This window comes from Eucalyptus grandis, chromosome 9 (genome assembly GCF_016545825.1).
Source record: "Eucalyptus grandis isolate ANBG69807.140 chromosome 9, ASM1654582v1, whole genome shotgun sequence".
In the NCBI taxonomy this organism is placed as follows: domain Eukaryota; kingdom Viridiplantae; phylum Streptophyta; class Magnoliopsida; order Myrtales; family Myrtaceae; genus Eucalyptus; species Eucalyptus grandis.
The window spans coordinates 35,474,894-35,495,803 of record NC_052620.1 but is presented as its reverse complement, the minus strand read 5'-3'; the positions used below and the strand labels follow the sequence as shown (position 1 = coordinate 35,495,803).

At 42.2% G+C, this 20,910-nt stretch overlaps 2 long non-coding RNA genes across 2 annotated transcripts; both read left to right on the top strand.

Annotated features, from left to right (window-relative positions):
- The first annotated feature begins 6,028 nt into the window (after positions 1–6,028).
- LOC120288589 lies at positions 6,029–9,049 on the top strand. Its single transcript, XR_005546690.1, has 2 exons — positions 6,029–6,687; positions 8,539–9,049. It is a non-coding gene; the product is annotated as an uncharacterized LOC120288589 (long non-coding RNA).
- Positions 9,050–17,383: 8,334 nt separating this feature from the next.
- LOC120288333 lies at positions 17,384–19,781 on the top strand. The gene is made up of 2 exons (XR_005546671.1): positions 17,384–18,054; positions 19,552–19,781. It is a non-coding gene; the product is annotated as an uncharacterized LOC120288333 (long non-coding RNA).
- Positions 19,782–20,910: the final 1,129 nt, after the last annotated feature.

Sequence of the window (20,910 nt, the reverse complement as noted above, 5' to 3'; positions counted from 1 at the left end):
CGAGGTCGCGCCGCGCGCCACTTGGGTCCGCATGACCTCAAGCCGCCGATCTGGCGGTCCGGAGGCCGATCGGCCGCCGGACGGCCAGATTTTTTTTAAAAAATCTGAAAATCAAATCCGGCGGCTGGCGACGCCGTTGCCGCGACCTCAGGCGCTTGGAGGCGCAGAGGCCGCGGCAATGGTGTCGCCAGCCGCCGGATTTGATTTTCAGATTTTTTAAAAATGAAAATTAAAAGCAAAAGCTCATTTGGAATAAATTTTTCCAAACGGTATTTTCGCACAAGCAACTTTTCAATGCGTAATTTGCCAAACGGCCGAGCATTCCCGAAAACCCCTTTATCCTAAAGATATTTGCATTTGGCCAAAGACATTTCCCAAAAGCCGAACCAAACGGGCCCAAAGTGCGTCTACCACGCATGTTCAATTGACAGGTGTCAATCCATTTTACTTCAGCTCTGGGGTTATTTCCTACATAGATCCACTTAATTCCAATCGATATTCATCGAAATTCCACAAAGGATTCTCTATTCTTCGCTACATGGTCTGTTGCTTTCGAATCTACAGTTCACAAAGGATTAGATTCAGTTAAGAATATAGAACTTAACACATAAGTAAAGTTTTTAAGAGTACAAGAGGTGACTACTTTCTTTGGCTCACGATAGTCGCGAGCATAGTGACCCTTCTGGTCACAGTTGTAACATTTCACCTTTGAAATACTCTTCACTCGATGACGTTTTCCTCTTTTATGTTGGTTAGCTCTTGGTTTCTTGCAAGAAGGACTTGATCCCTTGTATTTTCACAAATTGAACGAATTAATGCGCTTGCGCTTAGAGCTCAAAACCCTTTCTGAGCTAAAAGCAACACAACAAATATCTGTATCCCGCTCAAATGCCTTGAGGCAGTCCTCTGCTAGCTCAAGGTGATGCACAGCATTCTTAAGATCTTCCATAACATGGTCAAGAGCTTTTAGTGCTTCTTGCTTTTCAAGCACATATTAAATTTTCATATTCAATATTTTCGCAATTCTCGCCGTTCAATTTGTCTTCTTTGTTCAAATCAGTAATTATGTTCTTAGTTGATGAAGTCATCGATCTGAACATATCAGACATATATGCACAAATTATTAATGCATATTATTTATGCATCCATTTTGCACAAACCCATCATATTAATGAATAATTTCAAGTAAGGTTTTAGGATCAAAAGGTCACTATGTTTCCAATCATCATCCAAAAAATCCTAACTCAAAACTATCATTAATATAAGGGATATGTTCAGCAGAAGCCCTAAAACTTGTGCAGAAAGTGCAATTGAGTCCTAAAACTTACAAAAAGTTCAATTAAGTCCTAAAACTTGTCCGGAAAGTGCAATTGAGTCCTAAAACTTACAAAGAGTTCAATCAAGTCCTAAAACTTGTCCGAGAAAGTGCAATTGAGTCATAAAGTTAACACCGTTAAGAAAGTTAACGGAAATTGCTGACGTGGCGGCGACGTCATATTTTAAATGATTTTTTTTTCAAATGGCTTTTTAAAATTATTTTTTTATTCAAAATATTTAAAAATTAGATTAAAAAATAAAAGGAAATCTAAATTCATTTAAAAAGAAAAATCTAAATTTATTTAGAAAAAAAATTGTTCAAAAAAAAAAGGGCGGTGGACTTCCGCCGCCGCCCATCGCCGGAGGGGCCGGGCGACCGTCGCCGGCCCCGGGCGGGGTGGCGGCGACCGTCGCCCCCACGAGGCGAGCCTCGTCGGCCCCCGCCGAGGGCCGACGAGGCCGCGCCAGGGCGGGCGACGGTCGCCGTCCCTCGCCCGGGGCCGAGCGACCGTCGCCCACCCTAGGCGAGGCCTCGTCGGCCCTCGCTCGGGGCCGGCGAGCCTCGCCAGATCTGGGCGAGCCTCGCCGGCCCTAAGCGAGGCCGACGAGGCCTCGCCTGGGGTGGGCGACGGTCGCCGGCCACCCCGCCCAGGGCCGGCGACGGTCGCCGGCCCCTCCGGCGATGGGCGGCGGCGGAAGTCCACCGCCCTTTTTTTTTTTTTTTTGAACAAAATTTTTTTTTCTAAATAAATTTAGATTTTTCTTTTTTAAATGAATTTAGATTTCCTTTTTATTTTTTAATCTAATTTTTAAAGATTTTGAATAAAAAATAATTTTAAAAAGCCATTTGAAAAATAAAAAAAAATCATTTAAAATATGACGTCAGTGCCACGTCAGCAATTTTCGTTAACTTTCTTAACGGTGTTAACTTTAGGACTCAATTGCACTTTCTGGGTAAGTTTTAGGACTTGATTGAACTCTTTGTAAGTTTTAGGACTCAATTGCACTTTCTGGACAAGTTTTAGGACTTAATTGAACTATTTGTAAGTTTTATGACTCAATTGCACTTTCTGCACAAGTTTTAGGACTTCTACTACACATATCCCTTAATATAATCTTCTATGCAAAATAAGTTCAGCAAAATCACTAAAATTTTCTTGAACTTCCCACAATGAATTGTAAATTAACATACTAATTTACAACAATAAATAACATTGAACTTTCAATAATTGATTATGTCCATTACACTAAGTAATATATTCATAGGAAAAATATCAACATAGAAATAGATATTTACACCTAAAACATCTTAAACTAATCTAAGAAATAAGTAGTGAAAGTCTTTTTTAATCTATCAGTAAAATTCTCTAAGAAATCTGAAGGTACATTGGCCAACCACGGAAAAAAATTTGGAGAGCTCTCATGCCACCTCTAAGGCGCATTCACTATGCGCCATGTGGCACTCATCCCAAGGGTTGAAGTTTTGGTTAACTCGATCCTATAGTACTCTCTTACAAAAGCTATTGTAAGCCCCCTATAATCTGGGACTACGTTAACCTCTCATAGACGATCTAACACTGCTTGTCATTCAGGTGGAAGAGTATTCATTAAGGCTGGTACCTTCTCAAAATTCGGTATAAGATAATCACTCCAGATGATTTCTTGTATTATCTGATTGACCATGACCACGTGTAATACTACATCACCGTCATTCCACCGATAATTAGTTAACTCTATTATTAGCCCTTTAATTCTTGCCTTTTTTTCGTCCGTTCTCGGAAATGCAAGCATGATGCTTAGTTCCCACAACAAATGCAAAACAAAATTGGATTACTTGTAATCCACAATGAACAAAAAGGGAAAATACATAATTTTCCATAGTTCCTACAACAAATGCAGAACAAAAATGAATTACTTATAATCCACAACGAACAAATTAGAAAATACATAATTTTCCTTCCTTCCTCTTTTTTTTTTGTTTTTTTTTTTGCCGGTCAACGGTGGTCAACACAAGTCAACAGTCAACGGATGACCGGGTCGAGTCAACGGGTCAATGGGTCGGGTCAACGAGTCAAGAGGGTCAAATGGGTCAACGGTCAACGGAGTCGGGTCAGATCGGGTCCAATTGGTAAGGCCGGGTTGAACCGGTTGAGCCAGTCGGGCCGGACGGGCCGGGTCGGACGAACCGACCGGCACGTGGCATGCGCATGCGCGGGCACAGCAAGCTGACATCACGATGACGTCAGCTAGTGCATGCCGCGCACGCACACGCTCCAACGGCCGTGCACGTGCGTCGCACATGTGCGCGTCAACGATTGCACGTGTGCGTCGCACGCGCCTGGGACCAAAACGATGCAGCGTTGCACGCACCCAAGGGGAACATATCGCACGCGCCGATGACCCCAGTTCGTTCCGGCTGCGTGTGGTGGCGCGTCCGTCGGCCCCTGGCGGCGATCCGCCACTCATTTTTCTCGTATCGACAAGAGCTTCAACCTTACACTAACAAAAACGAACTTCGACTTACAGAAAAACACAAACAAAGGTGAACAGTACGCGGGTGTCAGGATTTTCTGTCCCCGATTGGCCGACAGCGGTGTTTCACAAAAAATCAATCAAAAAGCAATTCATAAACATGAAAAGGGATCGGGAAACATGAACGACGGCTCTAATACCAATGTTGGGAATAACAAATTCCCTAAAATGGATCCAACACTAAATTGAACCCCTAAAACGAATGCGAAAGATGAGCTCAAGATTCACATGTATCACCGATCAAAGATACACCACGGAATCAAGTGTACCTTATTTTGTACAGATTAAACACCAATGTTGAAGTTTGAGGAAGAATCGCGATCATGTTCTACCAAGGAGCGTACTATTGCTTTTGAATGGGAGAAAACTCTTGGGGGGGAGAGTGTCTTCAGAACGTACACTCTTTTTGTTTCAAGTGAGGGGGAGAGTATCGGCTAAACGTACCCCTTGAAAATACATTATTTCCCTTAAGACGCCTCTTCCAAAAGACATAATCCCTCCACGTAAAACGTTTCCCCCAAAAGACATAACCTTTCATATCTCAACCCTTCTTCCATGGGTCCTTATATTACGGGCCGGGCTTTTAGGCCCAACATGGGTGGACGGGCCCACTTAGGCCCATCATCACATATAAAAAACCATCAATCCCAAGGGTCCAAGATCGCAAAGTGGAGGGAGAGTGTGGCCTGATTCTGGAATCCATCCGCCGAGCGCGTGGAGGCTATAAAAACACCACATGGGTTTTGAGAAGAAGATGCAAAATACAGAATCTTCGCTTAGGTGCTGCCGACTCGTCGCGAAAGCGCGCAAAAATGGAGAATCAAGAACGATGAGCTCAATGAGTCCTCCTGATCGTTCCCAGTAAAATATACGAAAACCTAGAACGACGCGTTAGGGCTCACGTGGCGATCTTGGAGCCCGTGCGATAACACCAGTAATAAGGTAATAAGAAGGAAATGATGGCGACACCTCCGCTAAGTGCAGTAACAATGTAACCACACAAGGGATTCCTTGTTTTTCAGTCAGCCGTCGAGGAGCAATTAACAATAAAGGTAACGACGATCATTAACCTTTCTGATCGCGTTTGAGGCGCGACAATGGGCGTTTGAGGCGAAATGTCGAACCTTGCTCGCCGCTGTTGCGCATTGTGCCGTCCCCTAGCGTCCTCCAGCCATTGGATGCAGAGATTAAATTTAAATACCTAGGAACTTACTGTGACATCCAGATTTCTGGGTCCTGATTTCGATTAAATAAATTGGGCATTTCATCGACGCGACTACAGTGTTCTTCTCGAGTTGGCCACTCACGAGATAACTAGACTAGGGGTAAGCTATTAAGAACTATAAGGCGAGATAGACTTGAGAATTCGACCAATGACCGAGTTCTCGATCGTGACTATTTTTAGAGGCCATTGCGACACGATAAAATTGAATTAAGATCGAGATAGGTCGGTTTGACCGAGATGAGTGACCGATCGTAGGTGACTCCACTAAATTGGAAAACTCTCGTCGACCGGCACTAATTTGATTTTACTTGTCATTTTGGTACCCTGTGTCCGTATTTGAATCCTCGAAATTTTCACGACAATCAAGAGTCGCCATTGTGTCGAGTGGGTTCATTGTGGCTCGAAGAAAATCGACCACGGGTTATTTGTCCTAAAAAGTTCTGAAAACTACCTAGTAGCCTAGGTCACGCTAAAAACGTGTCGGAGTGAAATTAACCATGAAATCGAACCCGAATTCAGAAATTGAGAGTTCTGTCAAGTCACAATTCATTCTAAGAACGTCGACTCATCCTCAGAAGATTTGTTTCTACAAACCGAGATTTTTGGCAGAAAGACAAAGCAAGGTCGTTTATGTTCGGGATTATCGGAGGGCCATTTTTAATCGAATATTTGGGAAGCAAGTTGGATCCTTTGATGGGGAAAAGTCATAAGAAGGTTGATGACACATGGGTTAATTTAATTGAACTTCATTGAATGGAATTGATTGAGAATGATTGAATTAAATGTACAAGATTTTATGCCACGGCGGAGGAGAAATTGAACCCATTGAAGATTGTTGTGGGAGATTTGGAGTTAGTGGAAGATGATGTCATCTTATGTCATGGTGGGCCATTTTGGGGGATTAAATAAAGAGAAAAAAGAAAAGGAATGCCCCCCCTTTCCTTCTCTCTCCTCCCTCTCCCAACCGTGCGACCACTCCTCCATCTCCCCATCTTCTTCTTCTCCTTCTTTGAAACCCAGCAGCTGCAGAAGATTAGCCGGAGCAGCCGCGCGCCTCTGCTCGTTGCACGCCCTCGCCGGACCGCCGTTAGCCGGCCCTCCCCTTCTTCTTGTTGCTTCCGTTGACCCTCCCTCCTCCATTTCTTCTTGTTTCTCGAGGAACCCAGCACGCCGAGCAGACCAGCGAAGCTGGAGAAGCCGCACGTCGCCTGGAGCCGCCGCACGCCGTCGCCGTTCGTCGCTCCTCGCGCGCGCGCAGCCCTTGCTCCTCGCCTGCCCGTGCTTGGCCGAAGCCCAGCCGCCCTCGTTTGTCTCGGTCCGCACATTCCAGGAGCTGCCGGAGCTTGTCCCCGCCGCCGTGAGCCACCGTACGCCTCCGCCTCAGCCCGCCGGAGCCCCACCTAGCCCTCTCGGCCCTTGCATGCTCCAACCGAGCTCGGATCTGCCCTCTCTCCGGCCTCAGCCAGCAGCGAACGGAGAGGAGAAAAATGGGTATGGCAGTGGCTTCGTGGCCCGTTTTGGCCGGCTTCCCGACCCCGGAAGCTAGGCCCGCCTTGAGACTATCGATCCTCGCGTCGTCCCCGTCGATTTGAGCCGCTCGGATCGCTAATCGGGTGAGTTTAACTCACTAATCCCTGCTTAGTAGGTTAATCACGTTTAAGGGTTGATTAGTTTTAATTAGTTAGGTTTAGGTGGTTAGATTAGTATGGATTAGTGTTTATTAGTCAAATGTGATGTAAATTAGACAAATTGATTGTGCAATTAGCAAGTAGACGTAGTCTACTATTTATTAAAAGCATATCGGGATTTTTCCCGACCCTTAGTGAGCTTCAATTAGGCTTTTCGGGCCTAAGTGGAATTTTTGGTATTTAAATATTATTTTTCAGAATTAAATTAATTAATTAATTATTTTCCGAAAATTCAATTGAGATGGCTAGTGACCGGAATATTATGCTGATGACTGTGGTGAAGTCCGTTTATTTAATCGGGCTTTATTTTGAGCTAAATTGAATTTTTAATATTAATTATTTAATTTTCGAAATTAATTAATTAATTATTTATTTTCCGAAAAATTCGACTGGGATGGTTAGTGACAGGAATTTTATGCCGATGATCGTGGTGAAGTCTGTTTATTTAATTGAGCTCCAATTTGAGCTAAATTGGATTTATTGTAATTAATTATTAATTTTCGAAATTAATTAATTAATTAATTAAATTTCCGAAATTAAGATTTAGGTGGCCGACGATCGAAATTCCGTGCTGATTGTCGTGATGCAGTCCGTTTATTTATTTGAGCGTTAATTTGTGCTGAATCGAATTAAATGGGGAATTTAGGATTTATTCCTAAATTATATGAGTTTGGTTATTAATGGAGAAATAACCGGGCGTCGGTTTACAGCGCCAAAAATATGTAATGAGCTGTTGAAATTGGTGGGATATTTGTAAATGAAATTATTATATTTTGGCTAAGGCCAACCGTGTACCCACACACGGTTATTTACCGAGAATGATAAAAGATGGAATTGATTGTATGAGAGAGTGGTATACTATATCGGCCCACGTGACGATATGTCAGCTTTGGGTGAGCAGTATACCGGTATACTATATCAGCCTACGGGCGATATATCGGCTTTGGGTGATATATCACCGCCTTTGGGTATATCGGCTTTGGGTGAGCAAGTATACCTTATTATCGGCTTTGGGCGAGCACACATATATAGTATACTAAATTGGCCTGGGGGCCCTAATCTATCAGTTTTGGGCGAGCATATACATAGTATACTATATCTATCAGCTTTGGGCGAGCTATGCTATCTGTTGACACCTAAATTTTGACGACCCGTTTAGTCATTTATTGCATTAAAAAATTAAGGGTTAATTTTATCCTTGAAAAAATAGTCAATTGCATAACATATAGTTTTAGGTGCATTTATTTTTTATTTGCATTTACATTGGGCCGGTGACGGATGGATTAGAATTGATGATTCAGAAACTTTAAGTTGATGAGTCGGGCTAAGTCCACAAGAAAAGCAAATCGGTCCAAGCCTGTATCTTCGGAGATATTTTACAGATTTATCTTTGTGAGATTTCAATTCAGAAGCAGATATTACATTTGAAAAAAAAAAAATATTGCGTTTCGAAAAGAAATCTTCGTGGATATGAATTTGGAAAATTTAAAAAAACCCTAATCCGTGCCCTATAAATAAGTAAACATACGTAGGGTTTAGAGGGACACACACATTGAACATACGGCCACACGTTGAGAGAATAGATAGAGTGGAGGACCCAATAGAGAGTTCTTTCTGCTCTTTGAGTCCCAATTCTGAGATCGCTCCATCACCGCCTACGAGATCCACTAGCCATCATCGTTGCTGCTAGACATCCACGTTGTACCTGCACTGCGATGGCCCCCTCTTGGCCGAGCTCTTCCCTTTCACTACAGCGAATCTCTTTCTGTTTTACAGGTTCTCGAATGAGCAGCACCGAGTTTTTACCGTGCCGCGAGCCATGACATTGCTGCCGTTGTTGAGCTGAGATCAGTTTGGTGCCTTCCCGCAGCAAAATCGTTCTTTATTTTGCAGGTTCGCTGTGAGACTATCTCGGTGAACATCTGAGCATCCTCCTTACCGTCAGCCCATGCTTATGCGTGGTCACCACCTCCATCGAGAAGTCCCCACAGTGAGTTGTTCCTCCATAGTCGAGAATTACTAGACTAGAAGGCTTCGCCGAGTAGCCCGTAACGAGAGTCCCATCGTCGGCCCGCATGTGACACCATCACCGTGGATTCCTCATCGACAAAGCTGCTGCCGCGCTGAGACCAACTTCAGGCGTAAACAGAGGGGATCATCAAGCTATCAAGGGAGTTATCAATTCTCAATAAAAATTCCACTTTTCTTTCTCTATAGTCACGTACAAGGGACACATATCATGCCCATGTGAACCCCTGAAAATAAGAGAAGAAGAGTTTTCTGGTTTTCTCATGGTTTCACTTTCCTGACATGGTTATTATATGTTTAATGCACTACCACACAGCCACGATCTCCATTAATCGCAGACACCACCTGGCGCAAGTCTAGCCCGCTCCATTGATTTTCCCAGATTTGTTGAGTAGTTCGTTGCGACGATTTCAGTCCAATTTAGCGAGCTGCCGCAACCACCGCGAAGTAGACCCTCCTCAGCCGGATATCACCGTGAATCATCCACCACGAGCCATCGCTGGTCCCCTCATCCGATGAGTCCAAATTCGGTAACGATATTACGAAATAGGTAAAGATATTATCCAAATTCAATTTGGTAATTTCCTTACTTAATTCATTGATATTGCGATTAAATTCAAATCTTTGAATGATCATCTTATCCAAAGTTTCCCGAACAGTTTTTTGTAAATTAGGGATTTATTCCCTAATCTCACAACGTGCACATGATTGACAGTCCGATTTCACTCTCGAAATACGACTCGCAATCGCACGGAAAAATCACCAATCCGATCTCACGCTCGAGATATGATTCGTGATTTTATTTAAAAATTGGCCGATTCGATCTCATGCACGAGATACAATTCGTCAATTTATTTCCAAAATTAAATGGACGGATGATATCTTGCTTGATTTGTTGCTGTGCTGTTCTCGATGCTTTTATTTGATTCCTCCCGTAAAGGAAAAACCCAAAAAAAATTGAGTTAGGTTAAATGCATGTTAGGATGTTACTAGTCTTAATGTTATGTTGCATGTTTAGGATAGGAAATTTATTTCGAATTTCTTAAATAAAAAGACCAAAAACATTAATTTAGGATATCAATCTTATCTTTTGTTTGATTTGCTATTGTCAAGTTGGTTGAGTCAAATCTTATTTTCGTAAACTAAAAATCAAAAAATCTTAATTAGGATTAGGTTTGTTGTCATCTTGCATATTTGGGATTGCAATCTTATTATGAATTTTTAAATAAAAAATCCAAAAAAGAAAGCGCAATCATTTAGGTTGTTAGTTTTTTATTTGAATTGCATGTTTAATTATATGTTAGTTTTAATTTCGAATTTCTTAAAGAAAAACACAAAAAATCATTGTGCATATTAGATTAGAATTGCATGCTTCATTTTAAATTTAGATCATCTTTTTTAGATAAATTACATTTTAGATTTAGATAATGTCTTAGTTTAAATTAGGATTTAATATGACTTAATCCCTAGTTTAAATTAGATAGAATCTTAATCTAGCTAGATCATTTCAAATTTCATAAAATTTGTCTTAGGATAAATTAGTTGCAATTTCTAGGATAGATTGCATTTTTAAAATAAAAAAATGTCATTTGCATGTCATATAGAATTAGGTTCATGAAATGCATGTCACTTTAGTGATTATTGTTAGGTTCATTTCTAATTAGAAATTGCCCATCATTAGATTAGGCCATTTAATAAATGTCGCGTGACATATACCTCGCATATTAAATTGCATGTTGCATGTCATTTTAGTTGAAATAATTTTGTACGTCATTGCATTGCATTGCATTGCACGTCATTAGAATTAAGTCATTTAGATTGCATATTTAATTATTGCATGTTCATTAAGAAATCACAAAAATTCTTATTCATTCATATAATTTATGACATATTGCCATGCCATATCATTTCATATTAGATTAGAAGCATTGCATTGCATATGGACTATATTTTCATTGAAAAAGAGGAAACAAAAATTGAGTAATTGCTTGTTAATTAGAAACCATATCTAGGGTTGTTGATATGGATTTTAATTTAACATTGCAGATGCTTTCGTTGCTTTGAAGTAAGCTTTTTTTTGCAATTTATTGTTTATCTGGGTGTTAAATTGGTAGATTGCACACCCGCATGATCACCTCACATGTTAAGGAATTAAAATCAATTCAAGTTGCTTGCCAAACAATTTTTTTTTTTTTAAAAAAGAAAGGTACCGAAAGGGCGTTAGAGAATTCTAGCGTAACCAAGTCCCCGTAGCCATAGTCTCTGGTTCGTAGGAGTAAAATAATTCTCCCGTTATTTTACTTGGGTTTCTAATCGACCCACCAAAAATAGATTAGTGGCGACTCCTAATTGAAAATCAATTGCATGTTAAGAATTTAAACCTAAGTCGCGAATTGGTATGGGCTTGGGAGAGCCCGAGTTAAGTCTAGGCTTAACAATCCATTAGCCAAACCCTGGGTGGTCCAAACCCCGAAAAATCTGTCGCGACACTATCTATTATCAGCTTTGGGTGAGCAGTCATAGACTATGGTCGGACTTTATAGATAGTATTGAATGTACTGATCAGGGAAAGGTCGTGGTGACATGTAATCGATTAAGTCAATTGATCGCTGAGTCGATCTGATTGGTGGAATGTGATTGTTTGCTGTAGTTATAAATATTATTAATTGAACTAATGTGCAGGAAGGAACTGATGCCAAGGTAAGCCCTTTGACCTGTGTTGTGCTTAGGCAGCCCTTATGGTGTATTGGCTTCCTAATTGGGTCTTAGTGGGGGTAGAACTTGCTGAGACATAGTCTCATCCCGGTTTGGGGAAACAACATTTCAGGACCCGATGAAGAGCCCGAGGAGAAAGAACTCAAGAGGAGTATCGAAGGAGAACCCCGAGGATGATCCGGAGTAGGATCCCGATGATTCTTTGTAGAATCTAATTGAGTAGATACCAACCTTTTTAGCATGGTTTGTATATGTACATGTATGACGAGTCATTATAGATGTACATAAGGGTGTTGGTTTTCAGGTTCAATTTTCTAGTCCTACTTATATATCCCATTGCTTGACTGTCTGGGGATTTTATTAAGCTTCCGCATGCGTATATAAATGAGTGGGTCGGCGACCTTCCTGGGACGTCGCAAATAAATCGACCAAGTAAGGGATGGGCGCGCGCCCGAGGATCGGGGCGTGACATACCCAGTTTAAGTGGTATCAGAGCAATGGTTAAGGATTGAAGTGATAAGGTGCGATGAGTCATGGGATAGTAGTAGGAAAGACCTTTAAATTCTTGCCGATGCATGTCTGTGATAGCTTATTTGTAGCTTGTTTGTGGATCACTCGAATTCTAATGTGGTATTAGAATTAGAAAACAGGTTTCTAGAAAGATCCTGTAGTTTGAGTGATTAGGAGCTGAGGGCTCCTAGTAAGAGGATAGTAGCCTCTGGAACTCGGGAAAGAATGCCGACGAGGATCGATGCCTGAGGTGGTTGTGGCAGAGCGTCGGCTTAAGCCAGCGCGAGTGTTAGAGTACCGCTTTAGGTCGGTACTAGTGTAGCAGCATCGAGCGATCCGAGGTTCGATGTGATCGTTCCAGCGCTAGTGTTCCTTGGAATCTTGTTGGGTCAGTAAGCTGAGGACCAAGCCGCCGCTGTATTTACCGTTGCTAGTGTTGTAATTGTTGTTGTTGCTGCGCCTGTTGAGGCCCAAGCTAGAGTTGTGATCTAGGAGCAAGCCGTTGCATCTGAGTCGAGGTTCAGATTCAGTAGAGATGGAAATCAGTTGAGGAAGGAGTCTATGATCGTAGAAATGTATTCCATTTCTGTCCAAATGGAAACGTGGGATGGTTAGGTCAGTAATGAATTAGAATGGAGTATGTCGTGCTGACGGAAGCCGACATGGATTCGCCCCGTGTCCTGGTAAGATGGGTGCTTGTTCTGTGTGTAACCAACAAGGTTACCTAGCCAGAAATGGTCTTGGAAAGCCGATGGGACAGATCGAAAGGAATGCACCATAGAACGTATCGTGGGGTTTGTAGAGCAGGCCTTCAGTATAAGAAAGAGTGCATGCTGTCATCTAACAATAGGTAGGGGACTCATTGATTGTGTGCCGACTTTGTGAAAGGAAGCGTGAGTCAGCCCAGTGTTGGAGTATAACAGGAGCATGCTTTGAATGTGGCCAGCATGGTCATTGGGCTAGGAACTGTCCGTGTAAGTCCAAGAGGACTCGAGCATCACTACCGCCGACAGGACGCCACTAGGTTGGCGAAAGGAATAGGAAGGGATTGACCATGCATCGATCAAGGGAAGAATGTTTTGAAGTGTATTATCAGAGTAGCGCAGCTGGATTTTGAGTGAAAGTTGTGAAGTTTTCATTGTTGTAATAAAGTAAAGTAAGGATGAATCTCTGATTACAGTTGTACTTGAAAGGTTTGCTTATGTATGACCTGGGAGTCATTTATAAAAAGGATTTGGCTCGAGGAGCTTTCTGCTGTTATGAACCGTGGCAGTGATATAATTCAGTTAGTTCAGTTAGCGTGCGAAAGTTTTGAGTTACTAAAAGTCGGAAAGGACCTCCAATCCCTGTTATTCGTCACAGAAGACGACTTGGTTTTGGGGGTAGGTTGCCAAACCTATATGGCAGCTATAGTGGATGTGACAGTTGAGGGACCAAGTAAGGAGAACTTAGTTGTGGTACAGAAGTTGTCTGAGGTGTTTCCTGAAGAATTGCCAGGTCAGCTGTCAGAAAGAGAAATAGAATTCATGATTGAATTAACACCCGGAACAGAGCCAATCCCTAAGGCTCCTTACCGAATGGCGTTATCTGAGTCGAAAGAACTGAAGGTGGAGATGCAGGAATTGTTAGATAAGGGATTCTTACGTCCCAGTGCATTACCTTGGAAAGCACCGTCCTGTTCGCGAAGAAGAAAGATGGTTTGTTGCGTTTGTGTATTGATATTTTCCAAGATCGACTTGAGGACAAGGTATCATCAATTGAGGATTTGAAAGAAAGACATAACGAATTTAGTGTCTCGTACTTGATATGGCAATTGTGAGTTCACTGCATTATCGTTTGGTTTGATGAACCCTCTAGCTGTTTGTATGGGTCTAAAGAACAGAGTGTTCAAAGGGTACTTGGATCAGTTTGCGATCGTGTTCATTAACGTTATTCTGGTGTGTTCGAAAAGTACTGAGGAGCACGAGAGACATTTGAGGATGGTACTTCAGACCTTGAGTACTCTTGGATTTTACGATAAGTTTAGCAGATGCGAGTTTTGGATGACTCGTGTTGCGTTCCTAAGTCACGTGATTTCATGTGAAGAAATCTTCGTGGACCCCTCCAAGATTGAAGTAGTGATCAGTTGGCCAAGATTGATTGCAATGGTAGAGATCATAAGTTTTCCGGGTTTAGCAGGGTATTACAGAAGGTTCATGGAAGGGTTTTCAGCTTTAGCATCGCCGTTGACTCAACTACTAAAGAAAGAAAAGAAGTTCGTGTGGACAGACAAGTGCGGGCGTAGTTTCCAGGAGCTTAACCAGAAGCTGACTACCGCACCTGTGCTGACCATTCCATCTGGTCCTGGAGGTTACGAGATTTACAGTAGTGCGTCGTTTAGAGGATTGGGTTGCGTGCTAATATAGCATGGCAAGGTTGTTGCATACTCATCCCATCAGTTGAGACCTCATGAACTGAATTACCCGACGCATGACTTAGAACTCGCAGTAATAATTTTCACTCTGAAGATTTAGAGATATTGTTGGTGTGAAGAAGGACTCTAGATCTTCGCTGACCGTTAAAGTCTCAAAGTATTAATTCTCTCAGAAGAAATTGAATATGAGATAGCACTGCGAACCAGATCTTTTGAAGGACCAGGATGGTGGTATCTGGTATCACCTTGGAAGAATGAAATAAGTCACTAATGCATTGAGTCGAGAGTCTTCATTTGTGCATATGCTGGTTAAAGAATGGACCTTACATGAGAAAGTGGAGATCCAGTTTTCAAATTTGAGGTAGGCCACCTTTTAAATCTTATGGCCATCCTCAGAATTGAGCCGGAAGTACAGATCAGAATTAGAATGCTTCAGCTGTCAGATACAGAGTTTCAGAAAGTCGTGCAAGCAGAGGCAGGAGAGAGAAATGTTGATTTTTAGATTTTTAAAGGCGGAACATTGCGGTTCCGAGGACGATTGCGTGTACCTGACGATGCAGCGCTTAAAGAGGAGATGGTCGGAAGCTCATTGTAGCAATTACAGCATTCATCCTATTAGTATGAAGATATAGTAGAATCTGCGTAAACATTATTGATGGTCTAATATGAAGACGGACATTACCAAGCATGTCGCCAAACGTTTGACGTGTTAGCAAGTGATAACTCAACAGTGTAATCTGAGAGGATTCTTGTAACCTCTCGAAGTCCTTAATGCGGAAGTGGGATCGTGTGACAATGGATCTTGTGATAGGCTTATCAAAGAACCAGATGAGTAATGATTTCGATTGGAATAGTGGTGAATAGATAGATGAAGTTGGTTCACTTCATCGCAATAGAAAATGACCTTGTTTTGGACAAGTACGCTGAGTTGTACGTGCGTCAGAGAGTTCATCTATTTGGAGTGCCAGTGACGATTATTTTAGGCCGAGACCCGAGGTTCGTGGCTACCTTCTAGAAGAGTTTGCAGAGTGCTTTGAGAACGAAGTTACAGTATAGTAATGTTTATCACCCTCAGACCGATGGCCAGTCTAAGATGACATTTCAGATCTATCGAGGAGTTAGGGTGTAAATAATTTCATTTTGGGTAGTAATTGACAGACTGATGAAATCAGCCCACCTTGTGACTGTGTGGGAGGAGGATCTTGATTGGATTAGGCACTCAGAGGTGTTTGTGCATCAGATAATTCATCGGCATGGAGTGCCGGGAATGAATTGTATTTCAAATCTAGATCAAATGTTCCAAGTTGGCAAAGCTTTCATATGGTTCTTTCTTAAGCGGTGCATAGCAGAGAGTACAGAACTTCAATTGCTAAGATGAAGTTAGGGAAAGAAAGATCGCAGGCCAGGGTGAGTACAGTAGTCAGTGATTGCAGTTGCCGAGATTAGTGTCAGAGTAAAGACCGTATGGAACTGCCAGAAAAGTTGAATTGATGAGCTTTGAAGGCCCTTAGAGTTCTAATTTGGTGAAAACATCTTTCTGAATGTGTCACCAATGAGGAATACCTTGCATTTTAGTGAGGAGGGGAAAGCTAAGACCCAGCTACGTAGGTTCCTTAGGGATTCTAGAGAAAGAATCAGGATCCTGATGTATCGTCTTGCATCGTCGCCAAGGTAGGCATAAGTGCATGACGTCTTTCACGTGTCGGTGTCGAGGACATATGAGCCTGACTCGACCCATGTGCTAAATCCTAAAGAATTAGGCGTGGACGATAGAGTGTCGTACGTGGGAAGCCGGTTCAGTTGCTGGTTCAAAAAGAGCAGATTCTTTGTACCAAGATGGTCTCCTTGGTCAAAGTGGTCAGACAACACCGCGAGACCGAAGGATTGGCGTGGGTAAAAGTGAGATTCGATGAGACGACAATACCCCCACCTCTTGAATAAGGATTGGTAAAGGTTTAAATTTCGAGGACGAAATTTTTATAAGATGGGAAGAGTTGTGACATCCAGATTTCTGGGTCCTGATTTCGATTAAATAAATTGGGCATTTCATCGACACGACTACAGTGTTCTTCTCTGAGTTGGCCACTCACGAGATAACTAGACTAGCTGGGTAAGCTATTAAGAACTATAAGGCAGATAGACTTGAGAATTCGACCAATGACCGAGTTCTCGATCGTGACTATTTTTAGAGGCCATTGCGACACAGTATAAAATTGAATTAAGATCAGAGATAGGTCGGTTTGACTGAGATGAGTGACCGATCGTGGGTGACTCCACTAAATTGGAAAACTCTCGTCGACCGGCACTAATTTGATTTTACTGTCATTTTGGTACTCCGTGTCCGTATTTGAATTATCGAAATTTTCACGATAATCGAGAATCACCATTGTGTCGAGTGGGTTCATTGTGGCTCGAAGAAAATCGACCACGGGTTATTTGTCCTAAAAAGTTCTGAAAACTACCTGGTAGCCTAGATCACGCTAAAAACGTGTCGGAGTGAAATTAACCATGAAATCGAACCCGAATTCGAAATTGAGAGTTCGTCAAGTCACAATTCATTCTAAGAACGTCGACTCATCCTCAGAAGATTTGTTTCTACAAACCGAGATTTTTGGCAGAAAGACAAAGCAAGGTCGTTTATGTTCGGGATTATCAGAGGGCCATTTTTAATCGAATATTTGGGAAGCAAGTTGGATCCTTTGATGGGGAAAAGTCATAAGAAGGTTGAGGACACATGGGTTAATTTAATTGAACTTCAATTGAATGGAATTGATTGAGAATTGATTGAATTAAATGTACAAGATTTTATGCCACGGCGGAGGGAGAAATTGAACCCATTGAAGATTGTTGTGGGAGATTTGGAGTTAGTGGAAGATGATGTCATCTTATGTCATGGTGGGCCATTTTGGGGGATTAAATAAAGAGAAAAAGAAAAGGAATGCCCCCCCTCTTCCTTCTCTCTCCTCCCTCTCCCAACCGTGCGACCACTCCTCCATCTCCCCATCTTCTTCTTCTCCTTCTTTGAAACCCAGCAGCTGCAGAAGATTAGCCGGAGCAGCCGCGCGCCTCTGCTCGTTGCACGCCCTCGCCGGACCGCCGTTAGCCGGCCCTCCCCTTCTTCTTGTTGCTTCCGTTGACCCTCCCTCCTCCATTTCTTCTTGTTTCTCGAGGAACCCAGCACGCCGAGCAGACCAGCGAAGCTGGAGAAGCCGCACGTCGCCTGGAGCCGCCGCACGCCGTCGCCGTTCGTCGCTCCTCGCGCGCGCGCAGCCCTTGCTCCTCGCCTGCCCGTGCTTGGCCGAAGCCCAGCCGCCCTCGTTTGTCTCGGTCCGCACATTCCAGGAGCTGCCGGAGCTTGTCCCCGCCGCCGTGAGCCACCGTACGCCTCCGCCTCAGCCCGCCGGAGCCCCACCTAGCCCTCTCGGCCCTTGCATGCTCCAACCGAGCTCGGATCTGCCCTCTCTCCGGCCTCAGCCAGCAGCGAACGGAGAGGAGAAAAATGGGTATGGCAGTGGCTTCGTGGCCCGTTTTGGCCGGCTTCCCGACCCCGGAAGCTAGGCCCGCCTTGGAGACTATCGATCCTCGCGTCGTCCCCGTCGATTTGAGCCGCTCGGATCGCTAATCGGGTGAGTTTAACTCACTAATCCCTGCTTAGTAGGTTAATCACGTTTAAGGGTTGATTAGTTTTAATTAGTTAGGTTTAGGTGGTTAGATTAGTATGGATTAGTGTTTATTAGTCAAATGTGATGTAAATTAGACAAATTGATTGTGCAATTAGCAAGTAGACGTAGTCTACTATTTATTAAAAGCATATCGGGATTTTTCCCGACCCTTAGTGGGCTTCAATTAGGATTTTCGGGCCTAAGTGGAATTTTTGGTATTTAAATATTATTTTTCAGAATTAAATTAATTAATTAATTATTTTCCGAAAATTCAATTGAGATGGCTAGTGACCGGAATATTATGCTGATGACTATGGTGAAGTTCGTTTATTTAATCGGGCTTTATTTTGAGCTAAATTGAATTTTTAATATTAATTATTTAATTTTCGAAATTAATTAATTATTTATTTATTTTCCGAAAAATTCGACTGGGATGGTTAGTGACAGGAATTTTATGCCGATGATCGTGGTGAAGTCCGTTTATTTAATTGAGCTCCAATTTGAGCTAAATTGGATTTATTGTAATTAATTATTAATTTTCGAAATTAATTAATTAATTAATTAAATTTCCGAAATTAAGATTTAGGTGGCCGACGACCGAAATTTCGTGCTGATTGTCGTGATGCAGTCCGTTTATTTATTTGAGCGTTAATTTGTGCTGAATCGAATTAAATGGGGAATTTAGGATTTATTCCTAAATTATATGAGTTTGGTTATTAATGGAGAAATAACCGGGCGTCGGTTTACAGCGCCAAAAATATGTAATGAGCTGTTGAAATTGGTGGGATATTTGTAAATGAAATTATTATATTTTGGCTAAGGCCAACCGTGTACCCACACACGGTTATTTACCAAGAATGATAAAAGATGGAATTGATTGTATGAGAGAGTGGTATACTATATCGGCCCACGGACGATATGTCAGCTTTGGGTGAGCAGTATACCGGTATACTATATCAGCCTACGGGCGATATATCAGCTTTGGGTGAGCAGTATACCTTATTATCAGCTTTGGGCGAACACACATATATAGTATACTAAATTGGCCTGGGGGCCCTAATCTATCAGCTTTGGGCGAGCATATACATAGTATACTATATCTATCGGCTTTGGGCGAGCTATGCTATCTATTATCGGCTTTGGGTGAGCAAATCTAGACTATGGTCGGACTTTATAGATAGTATTGAATGTACTTGACCGGGAAAGGTCGTGGTGACATGTAATCGATTAAGTCGATTGATCGGCGAGTCGATCCGATTGGTGGAATGTGATTGTTTGTTTGTAGTTATAAATATTATTAATTGAACCGATGTGCGGAAGGAACCGATGCCAAGGTAAGCCCTTTGACCTGTGTTGTGCTTAGGCAGCCCTTATGGCGTATTGGCTTCCTAATTGGGTCTTAGTGGGGGTAGAACTTGCTGAGACATAGTCTCATCCCGGTTTGGGGAAACAACATTTCAGGACCCTGATGAAGAGCCTGAGGAGAAAGAACTCGAAGAGGAGTATCTGAAGGAGAACCCCGAGGATGATCCGGAGTAGGATCCCGATGACTGTTGCTGTAGAATCTAATTGAGTAGATACCAACCTTTTTAGCATGGTTTGTATATGTACATGTATGACTGAGTCATTATAGATGTACATAAGGGTGTTGGTTTTCAGGTTCAATTTTCTAGTCCTACTTATATATCCCATTGCTTGACTGTCTGGGGATTTTATTAAGCTTCCGCATGCGTATATAAATGAATGGGTCGGCGACCTTCCTGGGACGTCGCAAATAAATCGACCAAGTAAGGGATGGGCGCGCGCCCGAGGATCGGGGCGTGACACTTACCATCTTTCAGTGGACAGATCTTACGTTAGGACATCTTGTCTTGACGTCGCTGCCCGGTGCCAATTGGTTCTGGTTTACCTCGTAATCAACTCAACCAAACGTGAAGAGCCAATTTACAAAAAGTTTCACTGTACCACTGTAGTGGTCGTTTGTCTTGAAAGCTAGAATCCAACATTGCCAGTGATGGCAGTACATTATTTATTCTTGAATATTAGGGAATAGGGCCAGCGACTAATGCTATGTTTGGGAACCGCTTTCCCAATTGTCAAGGCGTTTGACCAATTTTTTTTGGAGAGCTTTTGAGAGATGCATTGCATTTCCATAGTCCTTCAAAGGTTCTTAGATTGTGTTTGGTTCACTTTTCATAATTGGTTTTAGACAGATACAGAACAGTGAGCCTAAAATGTTTTGGGGAAATGCAAAGCATAGCCTTACCAAAGTCCTACCCAACTTTGGATTTTAAGTATTTTCGGAATGCTAATATATTTTTTTCTTCCCACGTTGCTCTTGCTGAACTTATGAAATTTCGAAAATGTCCTTGCCGTTTTCATACAACAACTACTTGTCTCGATCGAATCCAATAAAGTATTTGAAGTTCATTTTTAAAATTAGCAAAATTCTTAACAAGTGTGATTTTTTCCAAATAATATTTAAACAAAATTTGCTTCAAAATGCCTTTTTACATTACACATTGCTAAATACTATTTGCATTTCCCAAAAACCATTTAGCTTTACTTGTTTTGCATTTCCTCAACTTTCCCAAAAGCCGAACCAAATGCAGCTTAAGCATGCAGGCTTACATTTTGATTATGATCAATTAAGCCCGATGTTTTAAAATAAAAAATGCATGGTTAATCATCAATCTAAACAGCAATTTCGGACTCAAATTAAAAGTTGAAAGTAGTGTCAGGTCGAGCTTGTCTCATTAATTGTTGGCTCTAAATTATTGGAACTGGGACCACCTTATATCGGCCAGTTCCCAAGTTAAT